Source organism: Pinus tabuliformis, chromosome 7 (genome assembly GCF_031772625.1).
Source record: "Pinus tabuliformis cultivar Carrire ecotype Pingquan chromosome 7, CPIR1, whole genome shotgun sequence".
Lineage (NCBI taxonomy): Eukaryota > Viridiplantae > Streptophyta > Pinopsida > Pinales > Pinaceae > Pinus > Pinus tabuliformis.
In genome coordinates, this window is record NC_142293.1 from 90,742,073 (window position 1) to 90,765,723 (window position 23,651).

Consider the following 23,651-nt stretch of genomic DNA (forward strand, 5'->3'; position numbering starts at 1 on the left):
AATCAATTTAGTGTTTCCGATGTCATCGATGCTTGTGCCAACCTAACAGTACTGGAAATTGGAAAGCAGGTCAATTATTTTGCTATCCAAAGTGGGATTGACTCACATATCTTTGTTGGAAATGCCATTGTTGACATGTATGCAAAGTGTGGAAGATTGGGAGATGCACAAAAATTATTTTCCACAAAATGTGAATGTGATGTTGCCTCATGGAACATAATAATTTATGTATATGCACAACATGGATATGGCAAGAGGCTCTCCAACTCTTCGACCAAATGCAACAAGTAGGTCTGAAGCCAAATAATATCACTTTTGTTTTTGTTATGTCGGTTTGTAGTAGCATTGGATTAGTGGATGAAGAGCATAGGTTGTTCAATTCCATTGATCAAGATTATGGCATTACGTTAACAATGGAGCATTATGTGTGTATGGTTGACTTTTTTGGTCATCCTGGGAAATTGAATGACACTGAAGATTTAATAAATATTTTTTTTTTTGAACCAAATGCTTTGGTATGGCGGACCTTGTTGTTTTCCTGTAGAATCCATGGAAATGTGGATTTAGGGAAACAAGCAACAAAACATATTCTCAAGTTGGAACCATAAGATGCTCCAACATATTTTCTTTTGTCCAATATATATATATATATATATATATATTGTAGTTGGAAGGTGGGATTGTCTCACAAATGTGAGGAAAAATATGAAAGAGAAAGGATTTAAAAAAGTAACCAAGAGTCAGCTAGATTGAGGTCAAAGGTAGGGTGCATAGTATCAATGTCAACGACAAAAGGCATCCACAAATAAAGGTGATCTATGAGAATATGGAGGAATTAACCAAGCTGATGAAGGAGGAAAGGTATGTGCTAATACAAACTTTGTTTTGCACGATATAGAGGATGATTAGAAAAAATATTTTTTGTCCTATCATAGTGAGAAACTAGCAATTGTGTTTTGGCTTATTAGTATTCCTGGGAGAATTCCTATTAGAATCATCAAGAATCTTTTCATTTGTGGTGATTGTCATGCCGCTTCTAAACTCATTTCTAAAATTGCAAGGCTAGAACTTATTGTGAGAGATGCCAGTTAGTATCATCATTTCAAGGATGGAATATGTTCTTGTGGGTATTTTTGGCGATACTAAAACAAGATACAATTATATGTATGTGATTCCCTCTTACAAGGAAAACTGATTGATTCCCAATCTCTAGCCTCTTGCATCAACAATATATACTCCAAGCATTGGAAAATGATCAACACTAAATTAACAAAAAATTGATCCTTGACCTTGCTAAATTTATGATCAAATCCTAACTAGATTTTCTGAGAAGACACAGGTAACATAAAATTGTATTTGCTTGGTAGAGCTAGCCTTGTTGTTGGTAAGCACTATTGTGATCTAGTTTCATGCCCCATTGTTCTCTTTTATTTCTAGTATCTTGTTACCTGGAACCAGAGGACATAATTACATTTGCAGAAGATAGTTTTTCCCAAAATTTGTTTCTTTGCTTCTGTTTGTTGAAACACAAAAGAAAAGAGCAACAACATTTGTTGTATCTAGATACAATCTTAGAGAAGGTATTTAACTTTTGCAAGATTAGATACCTGCTCTAAGAAAGATCACAAAATGGTGCTAGATGTTGATGGGATGCAGACAATGGATTAAGTGTTAAGTGAAGCCTTTCACACCCTTATAAGATCACCGAGCTAGCACAAGAATTTGTCCACTAGAAAGAGCTCCTAAAATCTTACCACTATTACTATGTACAAAACATACATTAATATATATACCATTTCAGTGGCTGGAATGAGTGATGAATGTCAGTTTCAAGTTAATTTGCAATCTTCACCTCATTATTTCAGTATTAGATATTCTTTGGAAAAAATTATGGAAGTATTCTTACCTCTAATAAAGGTGTTGGAGAATTGACATTCAACCATGGAAACTTCACTTGGAAAATATTTTGATTATCTCTCTTATGTAAGTTATTCATATGATGTCAAATTTCAGGATATGTATTATAATACACCCAAATTTCCACTTTGCATATGCTTTGGATTTAACACATTTGTAGATTCAATAGTTTATGGAGGGTACTAATTTTTTCTCGGACACTTTTGCAAAAGGAGAAAGAGTAGTTGTTAGACAGTAAAAAATAGGGTTTCGTTTTGGCCAAGATGAATCCCCTACTTGGTTGAATAATAAATGAAAGCTTATGAATTTTGGGGAGACTATTTCTTATTTGGGCAGGTCCTTCGGTAAATTGTTTTCCAGTTGTTGATTATTGGATATGGATAATATCCAAGTTTTAAAAATTAAAAATTCAATCTTGGAGTAATATTGACTTACTGCCTTGTAAGAAGATTGCAATTGTTGATAAATTTCTAGTAGTGAGTCGCATTGGTTTCTCTCTCTTTTTTTCTTCTCAAGTAGCCTATAAAATGTTGGAACAAGTACTCAAAAATTTTATTAGGCAACCAAGGTGGGGTAAAAGGGATTGATATGGTGTCTTTGATTTTTTTGTAATTTCACTTTACCAAGTGATCAAGGGGGATTGGACATCCCCAACATTAATAGACACATGGTTTCCATTGTTCCTTTGGATTTGTGTAACATCTCTACAAAATTTCCATTTTTTGGGATTCTGTGAGACGTTGATATACTTTGTGCCTATAAAGATTTCTAATGTTTTCGGACATTTGTGTTAGTGTAAGTTTCTTCTTAAATTTAACCTCTTTGCTACATGTTTTAGAATATATATAGAAACTCAAATTTTGATTGTATTTCACTTTCGATATATTTCACTTGCTTATTGGCTTCCACATTCCCATTTCTATCGGCATTCAGTTGTACCTATTGGTCCAATTGTTAGTTTTAAAATCATTGCATATATATGCAATTTAAAGGACTACCATAACTCTCACATAATTCTTTAAAGGGTGCTAGCTCAATAGTAGAGCACCTGCTTTATAAGCAAGAGGTTGGTGGTTTGATTCCACTGTGTTCTAATATGAATTAATCAATGATATTGTAGTTTTCTTGTTAATTAAATACTTTTAATATTGGTTTATTTCAATGGTGAGATATTTTTTTAGATTCATTATTTTATATTGTTTCTAAAGAGACAAAAGTGATGCTGTATTATCTTTAAATTTAATTTTTTATTGTCTTTAGAGAGTCAAAACTGAAATTGTCTCTAGATAGACAAAAATGCTTATGTTATATATTGTCTTTATAGAGACAATATTTTAAGACAATTTAATTTGAGACGTCCCCTTAAAGACAATATTTAAGACAATACATAAGCTTTCTTTTGTCTCAAGTTAAGATAATTTATCCAAATATTGTCTTAAAACCCCCCTTTGTGTTGTAGTATATGAAATGAGTTATGATTTTTTAATTACGTGATATTGATAAACCATGGTGTTGACACATTATTGTAATAAAACATATATACAACTTAACAAAATCCTTTATATGTATATAACCATTTTAATCTAGATGAACCTTCTCTTTCTCATGGGTTAGTTTTAAAAGGAGTTGTCTAAAGAGGTCACAATTTTTTTTTTTTGTGAGAAATTACTCAAAAAAATCTAATTGTTGAAGTGTTGAATCCTTTTTTTATGGTAGAACTAGATTCAAAACCAACAAAAACATATAAGGAACCCAAAATCCAAAATTTCAAGAAATATAATCAAAATTACTAAAAATTTTAAAAATTTATTAAAATCTTACCAAAATTTCCATTATTTTATGGACAACATCATTGGTCTGTTACATATTTTAAATATTTGAAAAAAATACACACAAAACGTAAGCGGAACTTGCAATGTTGTGATGGTCAGTACGCGACTATGGATATCATCATGCGATTATAAGTTCCATCCTTATCATCAAAATTATAAGTTCATGTGTGGGCACTCCGAAGCGTTATTATTATTTTATTATAAAAAATAATGTATTACAACTGTGGGGATAGAGAGGGTTGGAATTTCAAAACACACTGCGCAGTGAAATTTGACAATCCTACGTAGAAAACCTCCAACAGATTTACAGTCTGTCGCTTTAAACCACTCTGCCACCCTGCCCCGCGAAATCTGTTCCTGAAAACGTACGTCTCCTGTTAGTCGAGTCACTTAACGTACCTCTCCATTATGGTGTTTAGGCCTTACGGCACCTTTGAGTCAATCCTTGGACTGGTGATAGCAGGGTGGGCTGTTTCGATCGGTGCCAAGGTCGGTGCCAAGGTCGATGAGGTCGAGATCAGAGATCATTGCGACGGTCTTCGCAAGCTCAAGAAAAATGTTGGTCGGTTTTGCAATTTTTTAATTATATTTAATTGGCAAATCACCGAGTGACATGCCAATCAAATTCCATCGCTCGTGAAAGGTAATCGTATCGTTATGGTTTGTCTTTTATAACTTTTTTATATAATAAATTTTGTTGAATTTCCAGTTTAATACAAAATTGCAGTTTCAAGGTAACAATGCAAAAGAGAAGGCCGTATACATTTCCACGTATAAAAAGAAAAGTTCGCTATTCAAATAAATCATGGTAAAAGTTCTTTGGAGATTTAACACGTGATGTTTTTGGTTTCGAATTCTTTTCAATGAAGTTCAGTATTCAAATAAATCATAATGTTGTACGGGTAAAAGTTCTTTGGAGATTTAAAACGTGATGTTTTTGGCTTCGAATTCTTTTCAATGAAGTTCAGTTATTACGTTATCATTAATGTTGCCTCATTAATTTGTACGAAATGGTTGCCGTCTTATTTGAACAACTTCTCCGCCGGCGGCGCCGGCGCCTTCAATGCATTTGTTGAGACAAAGAAAACCAGAAATGGCGTCATCTTCTGAGTTGCCTACCAGTGCCAGTTGTGTTAAACACCTTATTATAGCCTTATTCTAATGCGGTTGACGAAAGAGGTTGAGGAGTTGCTCCCAAAATTACTAGAATTTAGAATTTTGATCAAATCAGCTATGGTAAATTTAAATTATAGTTGTTAAATTTTAAAATTTTAAGAGTTAATGTGTTTATTATATTTCCACTATCAAAAACAAAATTCAAACACTAAAATTATAAATTTTTTACTTAAATTTCAACCACTTTTAACAATCTCAACAATTCCTAAACCTAGGTAGACTACTGAATGAAACTGATGAAATTGAGAAATATTCATTTCAATGATTCTACCCGGCACCATGCTTCTTCTTCAATGTACGTGTCTCTATATGCCGGTCAAATTTGCCATCGCCATACACCCCCACCCAGTTACTCTCCAAGGTGGCACGCCTTTAAATACTATGGCGCCACTATATTCATTCATCTATCCATTATCCAATTCTCCCCAACAGCAAGTGTTTGTCAGATTAAGCAAAAGAATGTTTGCTTCTTTGCTCCCCCACTCGAACACAGAATCGTGTGTTACTTCATCTTTAATTGACTCCATCATTCCAAATGGATTATCGATCAATTGATCATCGCTGTCTACTTAATTTAATTAATATTGCAATGTTAATGGTAGCAATGGCATCTCCTGTAATTGTAGCGAATGCGAATGGGTTAAAGATAGGTTACTACCGGGATAGGTGCCCTGAGGCGGAGGAAATTGTAAGTGCCGTGGCCAAAGCCGTGACAGCAAATCCTGGCCTTGCACCTGATCTCATCAGAATGCATTTCCACGACCGCTTTGTGAGAGTAAGTATACATTTTTATAATTACATATCATATATGTAGTGGTATATATCAATTTCATGCGATAATCTGGTCATTGATGGTTGCAGGGTTGCGATCAGGCTTGGAAACTGAAAATGGACGTCGGTATTTGAAATTTCAATACTGATTTTACGGTGGGTGAAAATTTGTGCACCTCTAAAATATATTGGGTTGCCTCAGTTTAATTAAAAATTTAAATTTTAAAAATCTATTACATTTACAAATCCCTAAAATTATTTATTATAATTAATGTTGAGTTTACAAAAATTTAATCATAATGTACATATTACACATAGGTGATCTATATGGGTGATCCAGTAGGATTGCTTTGTGCCTACAAGCTATGGACTACAGGTATCGCAGGGCAGGGCTATGGCTAGCTAGCCTGCTATATTCTTTCAAGATCTGATTGTTGAGAATTAATGGGACATTATGGGGACTACAGGGTTATGGTAGAGCTATGGCTAGCATGCTATATTATTTTAAGCTCTAGAGAATTATTTGGATGTTATGAGAGTAGCTATAGGCCATATGAATATTGAAGACAAAATTTAATGACCTATTTACCAGCATTGGAATTCACTCTTGCAAAACAACTTTCAAATCTACCACTTTTGCCTATGGCGTCTAACCATATATGGTTTGATAAATTATGTGTTTTATGGTTTTACGTTTTCCTTTGGCATTGCTCTTTCTTGCTAATCGGAAAAGCCTATAACATGCCTCCAATCTTTTAATTTACCCTACTGCACTCTTGAATTTGTTAGCATCTGATGCTTTCTCGTACAAAATTGCTAGATTGGTGGTATCATCTTCTGTACAAAATTGCTAGATTGGTGGTATCAGCGATAAGATATTTAGTTACTTATGCCATTATTTTATTGTAAAATCTGAAAAATACTTACAAGTTATGTAAACTTTGATATGGTATACAACCCTTAAGGAAATTTTGAAGTAAATTAAGGTGTGGTTGCTTTATTTACTTCTTTCGCTATTTATTGTAAAACCTGGAAAATACTTACAAGTTATATGTAAATTTTGATATGGTATACAACCTTTTAGCGGTACTCTTTATTTACTTATGTCGTTATTTTATTGTAAAATCTAAAAAATGCTTACAAGTTATGTAAACTTTGATATGGTATACAACCCTTGAGGAAATTTTGATGTAAATTAAGGTGTGGTTGCTTTATTTACTTATGTCGTTAGTTATTATAAAACTTGGAAAATACTTACAAGTTATATGGAAATTTTGATATGGTATACAACCTTTTAAGATTTTGAAGTAAATTAAGGTGTGATTTATTCCAACCCTAGGAAATTTTGAAGTAAATTAACGCATGATTTCTTCCAACCACCTTGTGGAGCACCTCAAACTCAGGTTGTAGCTTGATACACCCTCAAATTCAAGAAAAAAAAAATGTGTATTTTATTTTTTGTATTCTAATCTATTATTTTTTATGGTTTTATGTTATTTGATAGTTTTAGGAAGTTGAGGATTTTGAATTTTCAAAATTGGAGTGGATAAGAGGTTTAATGTTATTTGGTAGTTTTCTGGAATGGGAAATTGAAGATTTTGAATTTTCAAAATTGGAATAGATAAAAGGTTTCAAGGTATTAGATTTATTTATGAATCAAAATTTCAAACCATTTTCTTTCTATTTCTCTCTAATTTTTTGCATAATGTTCTCTCAATTGTTTTAAAAAGATTTTAAGTTTGGCAACCTTGTTAAATAAGGAACTTCATAACTAAGGAGCTTGCGCAATACCCACGACTTAGTAATATATCCAATACTCATCCAAATAAAGTTTAAGTAATTAACTAAATGTAGCGTGCTTAGAATGTTCAGTATCTAAAGTTTAAGTAACTAATTAAAGGTAGCGTAAAACTTTCGGTATCTAGCGTAAAACACTCGGTATCTAAAATTCGAGTGGATAAAAAATTTAATGCTATTGGGTATTTTTTCTGAAATTGGAAGTTGAAGATTTTGAATTTTCAAAATTGGAATAGATAAGAGGTTTTTTAAGTATTAGATTTATTTACGAATCAAAATTTCAAAATCAACATTTTTGTCTATTTCTCCCCAATTTTGTGCATGATGTTCTCAAAATTGTTCTACAAAATTTTTAAGGTCTGAAACCTTGTTAAATAAGGAACTTCATAACTAAAGAGCTTGTCCAAGCTTAGTAAGCTATCCAACAATTTTAAGTAATTCAACACTCATCCAAATAAATTTTAAGTAATTAACGGAAGCGTGGAATTTTCGGTATCTAAAATTTGTATAACAATCTTTAATGCTATTTGGTTTTTTGTAGAAATGAAAGTTCAGGATTTTAAATTTTCAAAATTGGAGTGGATAAGATGTTTAATGCTCTTTGGTAGTTTTTTGGAATCCAAAATTGAGGATTTTGAATTGTGAGTAGATAAGAGGTTTTTAACCAATTTAACTAAAATATAACCAATTTAATTCTATTTCAAATATCACTAGACATTAAAGCTATTTATGTATTTAATAATTTATTTAAAAAATCACTATGAACCATCATACAATTTCCTTATACTGCAAATTACATGCTATTGACACGTCATTAATTTATTGGTGATAATTTTAAGAAATCATGGTTTGACTTTTGGATTTTTTTTCAAATGCATACACGAATTCCTATAAAAAGCCAAGAAATAATACATATTTTTTAATTCAAACTTCACTAAAAAAATTAATTTTTTTTATTTTTTTAAGAAATGGTGATATAGCTCTTGGATTTTTTTTTTTCAAATGCATATAAAAATTCCTATTAAAAAAAATACCAGAATATAATATAGATTTCTTAACTCAAACTTCAAATTATGAATATTTTTTTGAAAATTAAAAATATAGAAATCATAAATCATAAATTAAATTGAATTTTAAATCATTCATACATCAGAACCTTATCATACCTAAATGAATTTACTAGGGCTTATTTAATGAAGTTAAAAAAATGAAAACCAAATATTTGTTTTCTATTTTTAGTCAGACATCTTATTTTTTGGGATTTGGAAATTAAAATAAAAGTAGATTGAAAACTAACTGGTGTGAGTTGCTTTTTATTTAATTAAGTTTTGCTTTTTATTTAATTAAGTTAAAAACCAGGGAAAATTTTAAGAACCCCCCTAAATTCACATGTATAATAAATGGGTGAATCTCCATGGTATATAGGAAAAATGGAAGGCGATTTTATCAATAATATGATATGTATATATAATTTTTTGGCGAATCTCTCACCAGGCATGGTGAATATTTTACTCAATTATAAAATATTGTGTTTATTGAATACACAAATGAAATCATTGCATTTCTTTAAAATATCTTTTGAAATCAAAATTACCAAAATTACATATCAATAACCTAGTGGGTGTAGGATAAAATTCACCCATGCCATTCACAAAAGCATGAGAAAAAACGTAATACTATATATAAAACCAAGAAAAATTCAAATTCATCACTTCTAGGGACCTCGTAACCACCCTGCCAATACACAAGTATGTTCTTGTTTGCGATTAGAAAAATTACCCAAATTACAATCTGTTTACTCCAGCATATGTTGGAAAGTTATAGAAGGATGACTAGTGCAATCAATCCATTCCTTTTAGCCCTGGATTTGTTTCAGTTTAAAACAGAAGTATACAAATATACTTGTCCAATGTCTATGCTTTAACCATTCACCTTAAGATGTTTTTACAATATAATTTCCGAAGTCTATTTAATATCTTCATTATCATAAAAAACAACCTATTTCCATCTTAACTCCACATCTACCACTCTTAGGCGGATGAAATCTATTTATCCCTCTGAGCACTTGGTAGACCCAAAATTAAGATGGATCTAAGATGATAGAATTTCCCCTTTAAATAGTTTATGCTCACATGAATACCATGGTATTACCATGGGTCAATACCATGGGTTATCATAAACCTGGAGCTTAAAAATTACTATTAGTAATTTATAAAAATTAATAAAATTAATAGTTGATTTTTATTTTATTTTTTATTTTAACCAAGCTAAAATGTTTAACATACATTAAATTACAACATCCATTTTTACTCTTGATCGGATCAAATATTTTTTCACTCTATGCTAATTTGCATATCACGATATTTGATACCTCTCGGGGGTTAGTAGATCCAAAGTAAAGATGGATCTATGCTGGTTTAATTCCCCCATTTAATAGGCTACATTCCAGGTGAATACCATGGGTCAATACCATGTGCCATTTTGGTGAATATCATGGGTCAATACCATGTGCCATTTTTATTTTTATTAATACTAATATTAGGTTTAATAATGTTTTTTTGCATGGTGTTAATAACAATCTAGTCCATGGTATTTTTCCCATAGTATTTTACCCATAGGTTTCACCTAAATATAACGCATTTTTTGAGTGTTCGTAAATATAAGGTGAATTATGGAGTAAATATAAAAAATGTTTTATTTGTTTACCATACCTCTCGTTTATTTATATTTTTATTAATTTACCATACCTCTTTAACAAATATGGCATTTGGCCCATAGGATTCACTTAAATAAAACCTCTTTCTTGAGCCTTCATAAATAGAACAAGGGTTATGGACTAAATATAAAAAGAGGTTTTATTTATTTACCATGCGTCTAGTTTATTTATATTTTTATTTATTTACCATAGCTCTCATTTATTTATATTTTTATTAATTTACCATACCTCTTTTATAAATATGGTATTTGGGCCTTTGGCCCATAGGATTCACTTAAATAAAACCTATTCCTGAAAATGGGCGAATTGATTCACTTAAATAAAACCTATTCTTGAAAATGGGCGAATGGAAGGTTGTAACTCCTAATTTTAAGGGCTAAATTTACCTTTTTTACCCTCTCCCTTAAAATAAGGTGGGCTATTTGAGGTGATTTGTAAAAATGTACTATGATACAAAATATTTGCGCACTAAAAATTTAAAACCCCTTAATTTCGCCAAAGGACGAACATTCGCCCCTAAAATTTTCTATGTTAAAAACAATGAAAAACAAATATTTCTTTTTAATTTTAGTGAAACACATCCTATTTTTTTGGATCTGGAAATTGTAATAAAACTAGAATTCGAGTTTGTTAGTGAGGAAAGATTGAAAAATTTCATATATAATATATGTATATACCAGAATATGTTAAAAATAATGTTTCCACATTGACAAATGTCTAAACATTTTGTCCTCTGTAAATTGTTGCACATGTTTTGCTAATGGTAAAACTACATAAAATATTACAGAATAATGAAAAATGTTCGTGATTAGAAGTTTAAAAGCCTTTTAGAATAATGAAAAAGGTCTGTGATTAGAATTTTCAATAACAAAAAAAGTTTGTAATTAGAATTTTCCCTTCCTTGTTTTGGAGTTTATGAGGAAGATCACTTCAATATAGTTTGTACACGCATGAGAAGGATCTGTTTATGCTGAAGGTCGTTTATGAATTGAACTGTTTATGAATTGAACTCTAGTCTTCTCTTAAAAAAAACCTAAATTATTGTTCTAACAACTTTTGGAATTTAAATGTTTATGAATTGAATTCTAGTCTTGATTTGTTAAAAAAAAAACCTAAATTATTGTTCTAGCAATGTTTGGAATTGTCAACCCAAAAATAAATTTACGAGAACGATTTGTAATTGTTCAATCCTCTTGCTTTACTGTTGAAAATTTATAGTTGAATGATCAACTAAAAATCCACACTGTCCATATTTGTCTTCAAGTGTTTGGTTGCTTGACGATTTTCCAAATTGGCGATTCCCTCTTGATATTTTAGCGATTTGTTTTTGTTAGAGATGGATATATCTATGTGACGTCTGGAAGTTTGCAATTATAACCACAGCTTTCATAAGTTGGTTTAAAGAATGTTGTGTTAATCATGAATAAATGTTGGTAGCTATTACTTTTAGTAAATTTCCATAATTCCACTATATTTTCAACATCATACAATGTAATATAATTAGTATTATACTGACATTGGAGGCTTGGATGACCATGCTCACGCTGTGGATGTTCTATGTGAAAACTATATGATTCTACCTCGAAGCTTTATGAACAAACATAGAATTATTTTTTGATTATTACATAGAAGAGTTAAATGAGAAAAGATCCAATACTCCTAGTTTAGTTTATTACAATGAAAGGTGATATATTGAGGTAAAACGTAAAGTGAAGGGCATGTAAAATGTAAAAACGTCATGAAATTCTAATTTGAAGGGAAAAAATAATTTGAAATTCCATAACTGGTTGTGATGGATCAATACTGATCGATTCTACAGCAGGAAATCAATCAGAGAAAGACTCACCTGCAAACAATCCGAAGCTCCATGGGTTCGAAATAATTGATGAAGCACAGTCCATTTTGGAGGAAAAATGCTTGAACGTCGTCTCATGCACTAACATCCTTGCCTTTGCTGCAAGAGATAGTACCCACCAAGTAATTCACCTGCCCATACGCTCTCTTTATCGCTCTATGATATTGTAACTATATCTAAATATTCATATTACCGTATATTGGTATTCCCATAGGTTGGCAGATTAATTTGGGAAGTGCCAGCAGGATGAAGAGACGGAAGGATCTCTCGAGCATCAGACATCCCAGGGAATCTCCCTTCTCCAGAATTCAATGTAAACCAACTCACACAAATTTTCGCTGCAAAATATTTGTCACAGGAAGACATGGTCACTCTCTCAGGTCGCTACCGTCCGACTACTACTGATTAACAATAATGATGAGCATCAATCGTATTTTAACATAATTTAATATATTTTCAGGGGCGTATTCTATTGGGGTTTCTCATTGCTCTTCATTCAACACAAACAGGGTTTACAATTTCAATGGAACAGGTCATCACAACCCCAGTATGGATTCTCGATTCGCTTTGTCACTGAACGACAAATGCCCAATCCCTACTTCTAATTCAAACTCCGATCCAACTGTGCATTTGGATTCATTGAACCCAGACGATTAGATGAGAAATATTACTAGGATCTTCAAGTAAAACATGGAATGCTGACCTTTGATCAGACGTTGATGTCGAGTCCATCGACAGCCAGAATGTGTTGGAAATTTCTGGTAATTTCAAACAAATATTGAACAGAGGAAATACTCTGTTTCTACCACAGGATCTTTTGCACAAGGAAGAGCAGAGCAAAGTTTCTCAACCAAAATAAACTTGTATTAATTTATAAACTGTCTGGTACAATTTTCTTCCTCTCACTCAGAGGGATTCACCAAAAATTTTCACCAAAAACAAAATACTCTGTCTCTCTTTTACAAATGATTTTTACACTGCTGTGTAAAATCTTCATTCACATTTTACTGCTGTAAAAAGGGCTTTTACATTTACTGCTGTAGAATAAGAAATTCTTACATAAGTTTACTGCTGTAAAAACAATTTCATCATATGCTCATGCGTATTACAAAACCCTCCAGCAAAACAAAAATTACATACCCACTTCTTGTTTCGCACTGTTGTGCATTTTCAATTTGCTTTCCCTCAAAAATTCACACTACTATTAGTTTTGTGCTGCTGCACATTACATTTTCTTTTCAAAATTTCTCTTGTTCTTCATTCGCTGCCGCGAGCACTTTTCTTCATCCCGTGTGCTATATTATACAAAGTCAACACACACAACAAAACTATATTGCATACGATTTTTATGTGTTAATACATGCCGTATGTAAAATTTAATGTTTTTACCTAAGACCATGACAATTCATTAAATACATTAAATAAAAACGGCGGTAAAAACAAAAACTAATGTTCTGGTAGGTTGAATAAGATCTATGTCCATTGACCTGATGAGACGCATTTCGCACACCAAACTCACATAAGCCAAATGATGTTTAATGGCCGGGGATTGGTGGTTTTCAAATCGTACTGAGGACACGTGTCACTTGGTCGAGGTGTTCGGAGCCCTTCTTACGGATACCGTTTTTGCCAATAGGTGGTGCGGGGAAGTCTGGGTGGTTTTGCCAAAACAACACTGCAATAAATGTGCGGTTGAAATTAATATTTCAACACTCCCCTTTAATTTCAACTGATGGGTTATCAGTCATACCCAGACATTTCTTCAAAAATTCAAAGCTTTTCTGGTCCAATGGCTTTGTCAAAATGTCTGCAACCTGTTCCTGAATCCTGCAATGTTGTAGAACAATTTCTCCATTGCTCACCAATTCTCTAATGTAGTGAAACCTTGTGTCGATGTGTTTCGTTCTCTTATGAAATAAAGAATTCTTAGATAATGCAATAGCTGAGCTATTGTCACAAAAAATCACTGTTGCTTTTGCTTGCTCTTGGCCTAAGCTCCTAAACATCCTTCTCATCCAAATTGCTTGACATGCTGCTGCTGTAGCTGCCACATATTCAGCCTCTGTTGTAGACAATGCTACAATGGACTGCTTCTTAGAAGCCCATGAAATGGCTCCTGAACCCATGTGAAAAACATAACCAGAAGTGCTTTTCCAATCATCTACACTTCTAGCCTAATCAATATCAGTGTATCCAACCAAATTTGAACATTCTGATATTGTATATAAAATGCCAAACCTTTTAGTACCTTTAACATACCTCAGAATTATTTTTGCTGCCTGCCAATGTGCTTCCTTTGGCCTCTCCATGAATCTGGAAATTAAACTAACAACAAACATTATGTCAGGCCTAGTTGCAGTCAAATACATAACGCTGCCAACTATGCTCTTGTACAGACTGGGATCAAAGTCCTTGCTACTGTCCTCTTTGCTGAGTTTTAATCCCATTATTGTGGGAGTGATTGCTGCCTTGCACTCTTGCATATGGAATCTTTCCAACACTTCATTTACATATTTTGCCTGTGAGATAAAAATTCCATTTTCATTTTGATCTACTTCTATTCCTAAGAAGTATCTCAGCAAACCCATGTCAGTCATCTCAAATTCCTCCTTCATGACTGTCTTGAACTGTTCAATGAAGTAGTCATCATTACCTGTAAAAATCACATCATCAACATACAACACTACAATTAAAATTTTACCATCCTTTTCTTTGATGTAGACGGTGGGTTCTCCCTCACATTTGTCAAATCCATTTTCCAGTAGATAGGAATCTATCCTACTGTACCATGCTCTTGGCGCTTGCTTCAGCCCATAGAGAGCTTTCTTCAATCGGTACACTTTATGCTCTTGGCCTTTCTTCTCATAGCCTAGAGGTTGCTCAATATAAACCTCTTCCATTAACACTCCATTTAGGAATGCTGACTTTACATCCATTTGGTAAACTTTCCACTTGTTTTGAGCTGCTATGGATAGCACTGCTCTCACGGTTTCCATTCTTGCAACCGGTGCGAAAGTTTCCTCATAATCTTTCCCATACTGCTGCTTGTACCCTTTGACAACAAGTCTTGCCTTGTGCCTTTCTATCTTGCCTTCAGCATTGCTCTTGGTCTTGTAGACCCATTTAACTCCAATGACTTCTTTACCTTTTGGTAGCTCAACCAAATCCCATGTCTTATTTCTTTCTATGGCATTGATCTCCTCATCCATAGCTTCTGTCCATTTCTTATCCTTAATTGCATCTTCGAAATGAATAGGGTCATCAACATGACAATACCAAATAGGGAATTCATTCCTTCATCATAAATATCACTTAAATTTCTAAATTTCTTACCTCTTTCATTTGGTGTGCAAGTGCTTGAAGATGCACTTGAATTTCCTCCTTGTGGTGTGCTTGGAGAAGAACTTTCATTTATCCTCAAGGGTGTCTCTTGTTGTCCTTGTGTTGGTGCTGCTGTTTGGGGATGTATTTCAGCCATCTCTTCATCATCTTCATCATGAGACTAACAATTTATAACATTCACTGTTTTCTCTATGCTTCCATCCCAAGCTTCCTCCTCAATGAACTGAACATCTCTGCTCACAAAAAACTTCTTGGTGGATGGGATATACAACCTGTAAGCTTTGGATTCCTCACTGTATCCAATGAAAATACATTTCTCCCCTTTGCTGTCCAACTTCTTCCTTAGCTGATCTGGAATGTGTGCATAAGCCACACATCCAAAAACTTTCATGTGGGTGACTCCTTGCTTTCTCCCACTCCATGCTTCTTCTGGCACTTTGTTCATGACTGCTTTTGTAGGACACCTATTCAAAATATATACTGCACAGTGTACAGCTTCAGCCCAATAATCATTTGGCAAATGCTTTGCCTTCAACATGCTCCTTGCCATATCCATGATGGTCCTATTCTTCCTTTCAGCAACTCCATTTTGTTGCGGGGTGTACCTAGCTGTAAACTGCTTATGTATTCCATTTTCTCTACAAAACCATAGGAATTCCTTGGAGATATACTCACCTCCTCTGTCAGTTCTTAGAACTTTTATATGCAGCCCGCTTTGGTTTTCCACAAGTGCTTTGAAATTTCGAAATTTTTCAAACACTTCACTTTTGTTCTTAAGGAAATAGACCCAAGTTTTTCTGGTGAAATCATCAATGAATGTTAGAAAATATTGGCTGCTTGCTAGTGATGGAGTTTGCATCGGTCCACATAAATCTGAGTGGACAATCTCTAAGGGTGCCTTTGCCCTTATGCTTTTCCCTGATGGAAAACTTTCTCTGTGTTGTTTTCCCAAGATACAACCTTCACAAAGGCTGTCCGGTTTCTCTATCAATGGTAATCCTCTTACCATTCCTTTTCTACTCAACAAGTTAAGACCTCCAAAGTTGAGATGCCCAAATATCAAGTGCCACAACCAATTTTCATCCTTTGGTTGGCTTTGGAAAGCCTCTTGTGTCACTGCTGCTATTACTTCTTTATTTTTCAAATCTGCCCTTATTCTGAGAGGGAACATCCTGTTCCTCGTCATCTTCACTTCAGCAATGCATCTTTTGCTGGGTGCTCTATCCATGATGGTGCATACATCATTCTCAAAGAAAACATTTTACCCCTTCTAAACAAGCTGTCCAATACTCAAGAGGTTACATCTCATGCCAGGAACATAATAGACATCTGCTATGGTTTTCCTTTCACCTTTCTTTGTAAATATTTTAACTTCTCCTTTTCCCATAACAAAAATTTTACTATCAGTCCCAAGTGTGACTTGTGACTTCACACTTTGATCTAAAGCAGAAAACATGGCTATGTTTCCTGTCATATGGTTACTACAACCGGAATCTAGAAACCATATATCATCACTGTTTGTTTCAGCCATGTTACAAGCTAAAAGCACATTATCTTGGCTGATATTTTCTCTAGTGATATTTGCATTTGATCTATTACTCATATCATACTGCTTCTTCCTACATTCATTGGCATAATGCCCATATTTTTTACAGTAATAACATTGGACATTGGATTTTTCATACCTTTGTCCTTGAGCATGATGTTGTCCTCTTTGTTGGCTGTTGCCTTGGCCTTGGTTCTGATTTGGATTGCTGCCTCTTCCTTGAGCATTTGTTGGGCTGTTCCTTCCACCTCTGTTTTGGCTTCTGCCTCTTCCTCTCTTGTTTCCTCTGCCTTGACCTCTTCCTCTTCCAAATGACATCTGGGTCTTGAAGGCTTGCTCTAGAGATGAGTTTTCATTTCTACTCAACCTCTGCTCATGTGTTATCAGTGATGCATGTAGCTCATCAACTGAAAATTTTGAGAGATCCTTTGTCTCTTCTATGGTGGTGACAATCACATGAAACCTTGAGGGTAGGACTCTCAATATTTTCTCCACAATCCTCCTTTCTTCAAGAGTCTCTCCATGAGTCCTTATCTGTGTGACCAGACCAATTACATGTGTGAAGAATGAGTCAATATTGTCTGACTCCTTCATGCACAGGTTCTCAAAATCTTTCCTCAGCAACTGTAGTTTTGTTGTCTTCACTTTCTCCATGCCTTGATAGGCTGTCTTGAGGGTTTGCCATGCTTCTTTGGATGTCTTAGCTGCTGCTATCCTTGGAAACACACTCTGGTCCACTACTTGATACAAAAATACAAGGGCTTTTGAATCCTTCTTCCTATTGCTCTTCAACAGATCCTTCTCTGCCTGAGTTAAGCTGTTAAATTCATTTTCATCTGCTGGTTCTTCAAACCCATATTCAACTAATTCCCATAGATCTTGTGAGACAAACAGGGCTCTCATGGTTATTGCCTAGTAATCATAGTTTTTCCCGTTAAACTATGGGAGATGAGGATTAAAAATACCTATGCCAATGCTTGTGCTGGCCATTCCTTGCATTCTCAACTATGCTTCAAATATTGGACTGTGTATTTAAAATACTGATTGTTTCTTCAGCAGTAACAAAAGAAAACTTTGAGGAATACCTGGATTCTTTTGCCTAAGACTTCACTTTGCTGGAGAGGATTTACTACTGCAACAAAAGGAACCTTCCTTCAGCTTCTTTGACACCTTCAAAGAGCCCGGATTTGCTCTGATACCATGCTGGAAATTTCTAGTAATTTCAAACGAATATTGAACAGAGGAAATACTCTGTTTCTGCCACAGGATCTTTTGCACAGGGAAGAGCAAAGCAAAGTTTCTCAACCAAAATAAACTTGTATTAATTTATAAACTGTCTGGTACAATTTTCTTCCTCTCACTGAGAGGGATTCACCAAAAACAAAATACTCTGTCTCTCTTTTACAAATGATTTTTACACTGCTATGTAAAATCTTCATTCACATTTTACTGCTGTAAAAAGGGCTTTTACATTTACTGCTGTAGAATAAGAAATTCTTACATAAGTTTACTGTTGTAAAAAAAATTTCACCATACGCTCATGGGTATTACAAAACCCTCCAGCAAAACAAAAATTACATACCCACTTCTTGTTTCGCACTGCTGTGCATTTTCATTTTGCTTTCCCTAAAAAATTCACACTGCTATTAGTTTTGTGCTGCTGCACATTACATTTTCTTTTCAAAATTTCTCTTGTTCTTCATTCGTTGCCGCAAGCACTTTTCTTCATCCCGTGTGCTATATTATACAAAGTCAACACACACAACAAAACTATATTGCATACGATTTTTATGTGTTAATACATGTCGTATGTAAAATTTAATGTTTTTACCTAAGACCATGACAATTCATTAAATACATTAAATAAAAACGGCGGTAAAAACAAAAACTAATGTTCTGGCAGGTTGAATAAGATCTATGTCCGTTGACCTGATCGGACGCATTTCGCACACCAAACTCACACAAGCCAAACGATGTTTAATGGCCGGGGGATTGGTGGTTTTCAAATCGTACTGAGGACGCGTGTCACTTGGTCGGGGTGTTCGGAGCCCTTCTTACGGATACCGCTTTTGCCAATAGGTGGTGCGGGGAAGTCTGGGTGGTTTTGCCAAAACAACGCTGCAATAAATGTGCGGTTGAAATTAATATTTCAACAGAATGGTGAAGATCAACTCCAAATACCCATCTATTTGGAGGAAGAAATTTGGAAGGAAAATGGTGAAGATGGGTGAAATAGATGTGTTGACAGGGTTGCAGGGGGAGAGCAGGAAAAATTGCCGGATTTTCAACTAGCCAAACTCAAACGCAAGCGAAGGAACTGTGAAACCGGACATGCCAGAGCCAACTATGATTTATTGCAATTATCTTATATTTTTATTCCAAGTAGGGTGCAATTTCACCAGAGTGCATTACTAGTATAGTATTTTTTTTTGTATAAAATATTTTTTTGATTTGGGAGGATGGTAAAAAGTGGCTGGAATCCAAGCAAAATAATTTCAAAAAATCCTATAGGGGCAGTGTTTGAATCGTGTTTTTGATTGTGGAAATGGATTCAGCACCATCAAAAACGTCTAACACACCTAAAATTTTGAAATGTAACAACTATAACTTGGATTTACAAAAATCCTCCAGCTAGTTAGATAAATATTTTAAAAACAACATATCCTAATGCATGTGAAAGGGAAGGTTCATGTAGATCGAGATCATTATATTTTGTGGGAGATACATCATTTTATTATATATATATATATATATATATATATATATATATATATATATATATATATATATATATATATATATATATATATATATATATATATATATATATATATATATATATATATATGTATATGTATATATATATATATATACTAAAGATTACTATTAGGTATTAGTTTTTCTAAAAAAGTAAGATCTTAGTTTTCAAGTAAGAATCACTATTAATTTAGCATTAACCAAATCAAATTATAATGTTTAATTTTGGAAAATAATTAATTAATTTTCAAGATTACTAAAAAACATTATTTTTTTAAACATTTGATTGGAACATAACTTGAAGGTCTTATTGCAGCGGTTGCACAATATAATGCCATATAGATAATTTCCTGACATATTTTATCCTAAATTTATGGATATAGTTGCAATATTCATGCTTGATTTTTAGATGGTTGTGTGGTGTTTTTTAATTCTTAATCTTTGCAAGAAAAACATCTAAAAATAAAATTCTTGAAAATAGCCCATACTAAAGTATATAACATATTTATCATGTGTGACTTCCCAACACAATTTAAGAAAGTATTTGCATAAAAAAATGGTTAGGAATAAGATGTAAATAAATATACTTACAACGAGTTACTTCCCACCATTATATATGCTTCCTTCAACCCTTATATAGGAGTAAAACTATAAATGTGTATGTTTACTAGTCGCTACTACCTACCAAAATTTATGCAATTCCTTGTGCCTGTGGAAGTTATTAACTTATCCACTTTGTTGTAGCTAAATCTTGCACATACCGCACAAGTACAGGAGGAGACACAGAAAGATCCCTAGGGATAACCTCTAGGTTTATTGTAGACCAATGTCTACGACATCTTAAATAAATGAGTGCATGAAAGGTTATATGAAAGGGGTTTGCAACACTCCAATTGTCACGTAAAAAGGTTACAGGAGGGGCTTGGTTTAATAAGCCTTCAATGAGGTAGATTCAGGCCAACTCATGGATCCAAATGATGGGGGTATATTGGGGAAATCTCAAAGAGAAATGGCTTCTTCCTTTGGTGGCCGACACACGGAAATGAGACAGCTTAAAACTGAAGTTGTAGGAATGGTGGAGAGGGGGAAAGGAAGGAGTAAATTTGATGCATAGGGATGTAACAACAGAATCCTAAGAAGTAATGTTCCAACAGAAAGTGGAATTTTATGGATAAGGCTGTAAACAACACAGAATCTTAAACCATGGTTTTCCAGTGAAATGATAGAAATAGAGGAGTGCAAAAGAAGGTTTCAAATCAAATATGACATGGGTATCATTCTCTACTAAAACCTAACGTAGATCTTGACTAGTACAGGTCCTGTAGATTAATCAAATGCACAAGTAAATCTGTAATTTTACAGGTACTGCAATGCTAGTGAATAACACATATAGGTCTGTGATTAGCACAATACTATCTTCTATGAGCAACTAAGATAAATCCATAGATTGAAGAGGAGCCAATTGTGTTCATTTTACTATTTCAAAGGAAAAAAACATAGATGAAATGAGATTACTGAGAGGAACATGCTGCGCGTTAATCATGCATTGAATCAAAAGGGAACTACCATTTATCTCAAAGGGTCCAAATAACCAGTCCATACATTCAACACGATATCAGTGAAGTCCCCCATGAATTAAAAAATAGTACCAAAATGGTTTCTCAAAATTCAAACTGCTTGGGTGAGAAATTTTGGAACCTCTCTATAATATTGCTCCCCCTATTTATAAGAAAAGGGGGAGAGCATGAGTTACAATCACAAAAATATTTGAGCCAGAGCACTAGCTGTCTGCTAGACTAGCTGGCTTGGATAGTGTAAGGCTCTGCTACATAAAGATTGCAATTGGGATCAAATCCCTTCTTGGAAATAGAATACTACAGAAAGTCAAAAGAAATAGGAGGAAGAGTGGAGGAAGGGGTCCTTTGTTGTCCCTGTGAAAGCTACAAATTAGGCCCAATCTCTGTCAAAGTGTACTTCCCATGCTGCTTGGCCTATTTACTATCTATTCTCCTTTAAATTCCTTCGGCACTGACTCTGGAGGTGTGTAGCAGAATAGTTTTCTCATGAATGCACCCACATCTGGTTTGAATGCGTCATCCCCCATTATTTACTGTCAAAGCTGTTGTCGGAACTGACTCTATCATTTCAGCATTTATTTCACTTGGCACTAACTCTCGGACTCGTGTCACAGTGAGCTTCTTTTGGAACAGCCCATCCCGTGCTTTGAATGCACTTCTTGTTCTTCTTAGGACCATAACTGCCTACCCATCTACCCATTTAAATCTCTACAAAACACTACCGGTGCAACATGGCCACGGGACCTTATCCTTTAAGAATAATGTGAAACAGGGGAATTGTACCCTCCCCTTAAGCCACCTTTCGTATAGCCCCGCTTATGTTGTTATTTTCATGTAACCAAGGGCTAAGACCAATGGCTTAAACTTCAAGAACTAAATCCTTCAGACCGTGTCTGGGAGCCTTTTTCCTTTATAACACAAAAATCCATTTGATTCCCCTTTCACCGTATCGGTCGATATACCAGACGTGAAATATTTTAGATCATGCCATAATAACTTATCGCATCTAGGGGGCTTTTTCCTTTGTTAGTTGGAATCTTACATCCCGACGCTTGATAGCCTTTTGCCTTTAGCTTTTCCCCTTAACAGCTGCGATCGTTGATCTGTGGGGTGACATCATCACTGCCATGTGTCACCTTGTGAGTGGTGCATGTGTCACCCAGAAATGGCCCCATCTCACCCCTAAGAACAATGAAAATGAGTGACACATGTCCTCTGCAATGTAAACATTCGTACTACAACGTGTCCTCCATACTGCCACATCATTGATGATGCCAGCTGTCATGTCTGCTCAAAGGATCAATTATATTGCATCACGTGGCCTCCAGGAAGAGAGAGAAAATGGCCTGCCCGACCTTGTTTTTGCATGGGTTTCCTTTGTATTTGATTTTCATCCCTTCCCAGAACTTTTATAATGTATCGCAGAATCACCCCCCCCTCGTATGTTCTTGGAATGAGAACCCCTGTCGATCACCGATATTTTAGGATTGTGGGATGCAGGATTGCCCATCGCTGATATGTCGTACCGCCATACCGCCACATGGAAGAGAGAGAAGGGGGTGGCCCGACCTTTGTTTTTTCGAGTATTTTCTTTGTTAACAATTTTCGGCCTCCTTGACGATTTACCAATATATCATAAGATCGACCGCCCTCAAGGTTTTGGAGTGTGTGGGATTGTTATGACTGTGGGACTGCAGGGTGTGAGACCTGCAGGATGCAAGATCGTGGGGTCATCAATATGTGATTTATGAGATGCAAGACATGCAAGATACGATACTGTGGGGCCCTCCAATGTGATTTTCCTTTATCTTTTAGTGTTTTTTCTTGGTTTTCTGGGCTTTCAAAAAGCAATCTTCAACAGGCTCTAACTTCTGATCCACGAGTGCTTTTTTGGACTTATTTATACCATTGGAAAGCTCGTTCCGAGCACTATACAATGGGGAGGGCCTCATTTATCCCTGAGAGCTTTTGTGGCTCAAAATTTAGCATAAAACTTCACTTCTATTTGGCATTTGAAGCAACTCATGATTGATAAAACAGTGAGTGACAACATTGGCTCCTACTGCAATGCCTTGCTGGCAAGGTGTTGAGAACCCACAGATCAGTATCCTTCACCATTGGGCACGGAGTTAGTAATATTTGAATCTTTGTAACCAACACAATCTCCATTGGACTCTTCTCCTCAATCTAAAATGCAAAAATAAAACTTCTAACAACTGGAAAGTAAATGTTGAGCTAGTGAGTTTATTTATGTACATTCCTACTTATGCACAAAACTTAATTTAGCTGAGCCTGGTCAACCCTTCAATGGAGCCAGGCCAGCATTAGAGTACTACTCCATATGCCTTTACACTGTGGAAAAATT

General features: G+C 34.5%; 1 pseudogene; it reads left to right on the forward strand.

Annotated features, from left to right (window-relative positions):
• The first annotated feature begins 1,024 nt into the window (after window positions 1–1,024).
• On the forward strand, window positions 1,025–19,244 carry LOC149245414 (peroxidase 5-like; annotated as a pseudogene).
• Window positions 19,245–23,651: the final 4,407 nt, after the last annotated feature.